Below are 9081 nucleotides of genomic sequence, written 5' to 3' on the forward strand. Positions count from 1 at the left end.
TGGTGACAAGGGCCAGTGCTTAGTTATCAATGGGGTCCACATTTGTAAAAATAGGAAGGAGGATCTCTCTGGTGGACTTCTGTGAGCCCGGTTGTGAAGTCTTTATGTTGATGGTCTTGAGAGTTCCCTCTTGGAGGAGAGGGAACTCTGTCCCTGCAAGTCTTGGGTCTAGAGAAGGATGAGTTTTTTTCCCTTAATAGACTGGGTTTGGGTGACAGAAGGGTTTCACTCCAGCCCATTGTCACCCAGGCCTTGGTCAAGATTGCTCAGACCCAATTCTTATGCAAATTCAGTGAGACATGAAGAGTCCCAGACATCAATTCCTAAATCCCCCTAGGCCTAGACCATTTGAACACCTCCCCAGCAAATCCAGAAGACATTAATTCCTTGTGTGATCTGCTGCAGGAAAGCTGATTCTTGATAGAGCCCTTATGTGAATGTGGTTGGAAAGGTTTTCAACTCTGAGTCCAAATTATAACATAGGCCAATTAGAACACAGTCCACAAGAGGTTGTCAGGCAGTCACAGTGGAGGGCTGATAATTGGATTACTGTGGGGAGCTTGGCCCAAGTTTGAATGTTGCTATGCCTAGAGAAGGGCTCTTTCTGGAACACCGACTGTACTTTGGATGGAGGGTAATAAGACTGAGGGGAAATATTTGGTAAAGTGTTGGAGGGCTCTCCTGGATGAGACAATTTTTCCAGATCAACAGAGGAAATGTTGTGGCAGTAGTATATGAGAGAAAGTGAGAGAAGCACAGAGCGTGAAGGTGGGGAGATAAAGGAGATTTTGATTCAAGCAACTGTTTGGGGTAAGTTCTCAGCCCGAGCCCCTGTTTGGTGCCATTTTCCACTAAAATAGCATGAGGTGGGGATAAGTTTAAGGAATGCATACATTTTCCCTGAGCTGAAAAGCCACTTCCATATAAAGGTGAGTCTCATGTCGTGTTCCTCCTCGCTCTTTCCTAGGTTTCAGGATCCAGTATAAATAGGAAGTAGGTCTTTGTGGCTCACATATATTCTTTTCAACCTGAGAGTACTAAAGTGTGTTTCTGGGATTCAGACCTTAAATATAATGTTGACCCTAAACTGCCACACATGTCCAGGAAAACAGCCACATTTATATAGAGAGCAACTGGACCCAGAGTGGGCAGAATTTCCTTCACTCTGAAAACTCCAGGCAATCTGATTGCCACAGCAATGGGAAGATGCCCATTGAACCTTGTGTCATAACTGCCACTCTGTGAGATGAGACGTGCCTTTTGGGCAGCAGATGGGAAGATCTCAACCTCACACCTTGAGGGTTGGATGTTGGGCAACCCGAGCTGTTGTTCTCGAGGTATATTGGTACTGTTCTAAATGTTGTTCCATCTGATGTGTTGTGCAATCAGTTGTAAAATATTATCTCCATCTTTAGGCTCATGGCCACCACTCTCATCATTCTACCAAGCAAGAAATTGGTTATACAGGTTTGCAAGTTGTTCATGATATATCTTAAAGTGAGCAGTGGGCAGGGCACCTCAAATCTTTTCCTAATATTGAATAAAAATAATGCAGTGTATAATGGCCGTAATTAACAGATCATCCCAGACTACTAACAGAAAACATGCCCCTCCTCCTTCACATACCATGAGTCTCAATATCACCCCTGATAAAGCCATTCAAAAGGGGGAATTTACTGCTCCACTGTTCTGAATGTACATGTCAATAGGTGAAAGCACATGCTAGAAGTCCAAAGGCAAAGGGATATTAAAGAGAGAATGGAACCAAGATATTTCAGGTTGGATATCCACGGGTTGATGAGCACAAGCCCCATTTCATTTTGGTTACTGGCTTGTAGTGTGTTGACATGGGCCTGTGCCAAATTGTCTGTGCTGTATACCTTTGTAAGAAAGGGAAGGAAGGTCCCTCTTTAGAAGTTCTGTGATCCCTGGTGTGAAGTCTTCATGTTGAGGGACTTGATGGTTCCCTCTTGGAGGAGAGGGGACTCAGTCCCTGCAAGTCTTGGTTATAGAGAATGATTAGTTTTATCCATAAGGGCCTGGGTTTGGGTGACAGAAGAGTTGCACTCTGGCCCATTGTCAGCCAGGCCTTGGTCAAGATTGCTCAGACCAGTTTTCTGATGCAAATATGTGAGACCTGAAGAGTCCCAGTCAGCAATTCCTAAATGCTCCATGCACTAGACTGCTTGTCCACCTCCCCAGTGAATCCACAAGACCTAATATTCCTTCTGTGGTCTTCTGCAGGAAAGCTGATTCTTGATAGAACCCTCATGTGAACGTGGTTGGAAAAGTTTTGATCTCTGAGTCCAAATTTGAGCCACTTGGTATGGAGTCCAGAAGAAGTTTTCAGTGGGTCCAAGTGAAGGGCTGATAATTGGATTACTGTGGGAAGGATGGACCGAGTTGGAATGTCTATATTACTTCAGAGGGTCTCTTTCTGGAACACCAACTCTATTTTGGATGGGGGATAATAATACAGAGGGACAATATTTTGTAAAAGCTTGAAAGGCTCCCCTGGCTGAGATAATTGTTCTTGGATGAACAGAGGAAATCTTGTGGCAGTACAATTCAAGACAAAGTGAGAGAAAGAATAAGGCTGGAGATAAAGCATATTATGATTCAAGCAACATTTCTGGGTAAGATCTCAGCGCTGAGGAGGTGTCAGTGGTTCAGGTGCATATCCTATTTCAGGGTAGAAACAGCAGTCTTGTCCAACATATTTCACTAATTATTGGTGGGACTAATGAAATGTGGCCCTAAAATTCAATGCTCTCTCCTGGAAGATAGGGGTTAGAGCCCCTGTTTGGCACCATTTTCCACTAAAATGGCATGATGTGGGGTCAGGTTAAAGGAGAGTAGACCTTTTCCCTGAGCCGAAAATTCACTTCCCAGAAAAAAGTGATTCTCATGTTGTGTTCCTCTTCACACTTTACTTGCTTTCAGGATCCAGTCTATATATGAGAGGTGAGTCTTCCTCACCCACATACATTCTTTTTAACCTGAGAGTAAAAATGTGTTGTTCTGTGATGCAGATTTTAAATAAAATATTGACCCTGAACTGCCACAATATACAGGGAAACCTCCACAAATATATAGAGAGCAGGTGGGCCCAGAGTGAGTGTAACTGCCTTCCTTCTTACGGTTCCATGCCAACTGGTTTCCACAGCAATGGAAAAATGCCCATTGAGCCTTGCATCACAACTGCCACTCTGTGAAATGAGAGGTGAGTGTTGGGCAGCAGGTGGGAAGATCTCACCCTCACACCTCGAGGGTTGGATGATGGGTAAGCTGAGCTGTTGGTCTCAAGGTATGTTGATTTTGATCTCAAAGTTGTTCCAACAATTGGGTGGTACAGTGTGATGAAAAATATAATCGCCATCTTTAGGCTCATGGCCACTAATCTCTTCAGTCTACCGACATAGAAATTGATTATACAGTCTTTCAGGTTGATCATGGTATATCTTAAAGGGAGCAGTGAACAGATCACCTCAAACCTTTTTCTAAATGTGAAAAAAAACCCAATGCACTATGGCAATAATTCAAACGTCATCTGAGAATACACATACGGAAAACATGCGCCTGTGCCTTAATCAAACATGAGGCTCTTGACATCATTCCTGATGAAGACATTCAAAATGGGGAATTTACTGCTCCACTCTTCTGAATGTACATGTCAATAGCTGAAACCATATGCTAGGAGTCAAAATGCAAAGGAATTTTAAAAGGAGAATGGAACTGGGCTATTTCAGGTTGGATATCCACATGTTGATAAGCAGAAGCCAACTTTCACTTTTGATGCTGGACTGTACTGTGTTGACAAGGGCCAGCCAAATTGTCAGTGGTGTCCACAATTGTAAGAATGGGAAAGAGGGTCTCTCTGGTGAGCTTCTGCAACACCTGGGGGAGGTCTTCATGTTGAGGGTCTTAATATTTTCCTCTTGGTAGAGAGGGGACTCAATTTCTGCAATTCGTGTCTCTAGAGAAGGATGAGGCTTTTCCAAAATAGACTGGATTTTGATGACAGAAGACTTGCACTCTGGATCAATGTCAGCCAGGCCTTGGTCAAGATTGCTCAAACTGTTGTTCTGCTGCAAATTTAGTGAGACATGGAGAGTCACAGATATCAATTCCTAAATCCCACATGCACAAGACCACATGTCTACCTCCTCAGTGAATCCACAAAACCTAATATTCCTTGTGTGTTCTTCTGCAGGAAAGCTGATTCTTGATAGAGCCATCATATGAATGTGGTTGAAAGGTTTTGATTTCTGAGTCCAAATTTTAGCCAGTTATAATGCAGTTCACAAGAGATTGTCAGAGGGTTCCAGTGAATGTGTGATAATTGGATTAAAAGGGGGAGGATGGCCCGAGTTGGAGTGTATATTTTCTGACATAGGGGCTCTTTATGGAAGAGCCACTGTATTTCGGATGGGGGAATCATAGGACAGAGGGAAAGAATTGGGTAAAGACTTAGATGGCTCTCTTGGTAGAGGTAATATTTCTAGGATCAACAGAGGAAATCTTGTGGCAGTAATATTCGAGAGAAAGTGAGAGAAGGAGAGAGAGATGTGGGGAGAGATAAACAAGATTTTGATTCAAGCAACAGTCCAGGGCAAGATGTCAGTGCTGAGGAGGTATCAGTGGTTGAGGTGGATATCAAACTTCGGGGAAAAACCATCACCCTTGTCCAACCTATTTCACTCATTATTGGGAAGAATATTGTGATGTGGCCCTAAAATTCACTGCTCTCCACTGGAAGATAAGGGTTAGAGGCCCTGTATGTCACCCTTTTCCACTTAAATGGCATGATGTGGGGATCAGGGTAAAGGACAGTAGGCCTTTTCCATGAGTTGAAAGGACACTTCCCATATAAAGTGATTCTCCTGTTGTGTTCCTCCTCAATCTTGTTTTCAGGATCCAGTCTATATGTGAAGTGGGTCATTGTCACTCACATATATTCTTTTCAACCTGAGAAAATAATGTGTGATTATTGGATGCACATTTTAAATAAAGTTTTGACCCTGAACTGCCACACATATCTAGGGTAGCAGCCACAATTCTATAGAGATCAGGTGGGCCCAGAGTGGGTGGCATAGCCTTCCATCTGAATGTTCCAGGCCAACTGGATTCCATGGCAATGGGATGATGCCCATTGAGCCTGATGTCACAACTGCCACTCTGTGAGGTGAAAGGTTGGGCAGCAGGTTGGAAGATCTCCCCATCACAACTCGAGAGTTTGACAATGCACAATCTGAGCTGTTGGTCTCGAGGTATGTTGATACTGATCTCAAGGCTGTTCCATCAAATGGGTGGTACATTTGGATGAAAAATATGATCTCCATGATTACACTCATGGCCTCCAATCTCATCAGTCTACCAAGCTAAAAATCAATTCTACAGGTTTGCAGGTTGATCATGGTGTATCTTAAGGGGAGCAGTGAGCAGGCCAACTCAAATATTTCCTAAATGGGACAAAAAATCTTGTGTTTTATGGCCATAATATACACATCATCCCAGAGAACAAACACAAAGAAACATGCCCGTCTACCTTCACCAAGCATGAGGCTCTCGACATCACCCCTCATAAATCCATTCTAAAAGGGGAATTTACAGCTCCACTCTTTTGAATATACATGTCAATAGCTGAAACCACATGATAGCAGTCCAAAGGCAATGAAATTTTAAACAGAGACTGAAACCATGATATTTCAGGTTGGATATCCATAGGTTGATGAGCATAAGCTCTCTTTCACTTTGCATATTGGCTGGGAGTATGGTGAACAGCCCAAGTGCTAAATTGTCAGTGGTGTCCTCATTTGTAAGAAAGGCAATAAGGATCTATCTCGTGAACTTCTGCAAGCCCTGGCATGAGGTTTTCATATTGAGGGTCTTGAGGGTTCCCTCTTGGAGGAGATGGAACTCTGTCCCTGCAAGATGTGGGTCTAGAGATGCATGAGATTTTTCCATTAATAGACTGGGTTTGAGTGAGAGAAAACTGGTACTCTGGCACATTGTCAGCCAGGCCTTGGTCAAGAATGCTCAGACTGGGGTTTTGAAGCAAATTCAGTGAGACATGAAGAGTCATAGACATCAATTCCTTAATCCCTCAAGCACTAGACTATTGTTGACCTCCCCAGTGAATCCACAAGTCCTAATCTTCCTTACGTGGTCTGATGCAGGAAAGCTGATTCTTGACAGCACCCTCAGGTGAATGTGGTTGAAAAGGTTTAATTTCTGAGTCCAAATTTGAGCCAATATCAATGCTGTTCACAAGAGGTTGTCAGGGTTTCCCAGTGAAGGGCTAATTGGATTACTGGGTGTGTGGGGGGGAAATGGTCTGAGTTGGAATCTCTCTATTTCACAGAGGAGCTCTTTCTGGAAATGTGACTGTATTTTGGATGGGAGATCACCAGATAGAGGGAAAATATTGGGTAAAACTTGGACTTCTCTCCTGGCTGAGATAATATTTTAAGGATCAACAGAGGAAATGTTGTGGCAGTACTATATGAGAGAAAGTGAGTGAATCAGGTAGAGAAAGAGTGAGAGAGAGGGGAAGATAAAAGAGAGTTTGATTCAAGAAACAGCCCATGGAATGATCTCAGTTCCAAGGAGTTGTCAGTGGTTCGGGTGGATATCCGACTTCAGGGAAGAAAGAGCACTTTTGTCCAACTTCTTTGACTCATTACTGGGGAGACTATCAAGATGTGTACCTAAAAATCACAGCGCTCCCTTTTTAGATAGGGGCTAGAGCCCCTGTTTGGCACCCTTTTCTCCTCACTCTTTACTACATTTCATGATTCAGTTATATGTGAAGTGGGTCTTTTTTGCTCACATACGTACTTTTCAACCTGTTTGTTCTGGTCTGGTCTGATTGTGTCTGGTCATGTCTGGTCTGTTCCTGTCTGGTCTGTTCCTGTCTGGTCATATGTGGTCATGTCTGGTCAGTTCTGGTCATGTCTGTTCTGGTCTGTTCTGTTCCACTCATGTCCAGTTGGGTCCAGTCATGTCCAGTCGTGTCTGTTCTGTTCCAGTCAGTTCTGGTCATGTCTGGTCTGGTCCCTTCATGTCCAGTGGTGTCCAGACATATCCAGTCTGGTCTGGTCTGGTCTGGTTGGGTCTGGTCAGTTCCGGTCTGGTCTTGTCATGTTTGGTTGTGTCTGGTGGTCTGGTCATTTCTGGACATGTCTGGTCTGGTCTAGTCGTGTCTGGTCTTGTCTGGTTGTGTCTGTTCATATCTGTTCATGTCTGGTCAGGTCCTGTCTTTTCTCATCAGGTCAATTTGTGTCTCGTAGGGTGGGGTTGGGTCCAGTTGTGTCCAGTCTGGTCTGGTCAGGTCCTGTGATGTCTGGTCTTGTCTGTTCGGGCCTGGTCAGGTCTGGTCGGGTCCTGTCATGTCCAGTCTGGTCCGGTTGGGTCCAGTCATTTCTGGTCATGTCTGGATTGGATCAGTCATGTCTGGTCATGTCTGGTATGGTGTGGTGTGGTCTGGTCATGTCAAGTCTGCTCTCATCACATCTGGTCATGTCCAGTCTGGACTGATCACATCTGGTCATGTCCAGTCAGGTCCAGTCTGGTCTGGTCATGCCCAATCTGTTCTGGTCACACTCTGTTCATGTCTAGTCATGTAAGGTCTGGTCTGGTCATGTCTGGTCAGGTCCAGTCATGTCCAGTCGTTTCTGGACGTATCCAGTCAGTTCAGGTTGTGTCTAGTTGGGTCTGGTCAGTTCTGGCCTGGTGTGGTCATGTCTGGTCATGTCTGGTGATCTGGTCACGTCTGGTCTGGTGTGGTCATGTCTGGTCTGGTGTGGTCATGTCTGCTTGTGTCTGGTTGTGTCTGGTCTGGTCGTGTCTGAAGTTATCTGGTCATATATGGTTGGGTCTGGTCATGTCTTATCTGGTCTGGTCATGTATGGTTGGGTCTTCTTGGGTCCAGTCTGGTCTGGTCATCTCCAGTCATGTCTGGTCATGTCCAGTCTGGTCCAGTCTGGCCTGATTGGTTCTGGTTGGGTCTGGTTTGGACTGGTCAAGTCCAGTTGATCTGGTTGGGTCTGGTCAGGTCTGGTTGAGTCCATTCATGTCTGGTCTGGTCAGGTCCTCTCTGGTTGTGTCCAGTCTGGTCTGGTCTGGTCCAGCCTGGTGCAGTCAAGTCTGGTTGGGTGCAGTCTGAGTTTGTCTGTTCTGGTTGTGTCCAGTAGTGTCTGGTCTGGACCAGCCTGTTCCAGTCGTGTTTGGTCTGGTCTGGTTGTAACTGGTCACATCTGGTTTGATCTGGTCTGGTCTGGTCAGGTCTGGCAGGGTCTGGTCTTGTCCAGTCATGTCTGGTAATGTCTGGTTGGGTCCAGTTGGGTCCAGTAGTGTCTGGTCTGTTCCAGTCATAACCAGTACTGTCCTGTCAGGTCTGGTCAGGACTGGTCTGGTCCCATCATGTCTGGTCATGTCTGGTCTGAGCTGGTGTGTCCCAGTCATGTATGGTCATGTCTGGTATGGGCCAGACTGTTCTGGTCTGTTCTGGTCATAACTGGTCTGGGCCAGTCTGATTGGGTTGTGTCCAGTCTGGTCTGGTCTGGTCTGGTCATGTCCAGTCTGAGCCAGTCTGTTCCAGTCATTTCTGGTCGTGTCTGGCTTGAGCCAGTCTGTTCCAGTCTGGTCTGTCTGGACCAGTCAGATACATTTGTAACTGTTCCATGTCCAGTCTGGTCTGCTCTGATCTAGTCAGGTCTAGTCAGGTCCGGTCTGAGCTGGCCTGGGCCAATCTGGTGCAGTCTGGTCAGGTCAGATCCAGTCATAACTGGTCATGTCTGGTCTGAGCTGCTCTGTTCCGATTTGTTCTGGTTTTATTCAGTCATAACTGGTCTGGTCCAGTCTGGTTCAGTCAGGTCCGGTTGGGTCCAGTCCGAGCCAGTCTGATCCAGTCTGATCCGGTTGTAACCAGTTGTGTCCAGTCTGGTCTGGTCTGATCTGGTTGTTACCGGTCGTGTCCAGTCTTGTCCTGTTTGGACCGGTCTGGTCCAGTCTGATAAGGTCATAGCCAGTCATGTCTGGTCATGTCCAGTCTGGTCCAGTCAGTCCTGGTCAGATCTG

This window comes from Sus scrofa, chromosome 1 (genome assembly GCF_000003025.6).
Source record: "Sus scrofa isolate TJ Tabasco breed Duroc chromosome 1, Sscrofa11.1, whole genome shotgun sequence".
Taxonomy (NCBI): domain Eukaryota; kingdom Metazoa; phylum Chordata; class Mammalia; order Artiodactyla; family Suidae; genus Sus; species Sus scrofa.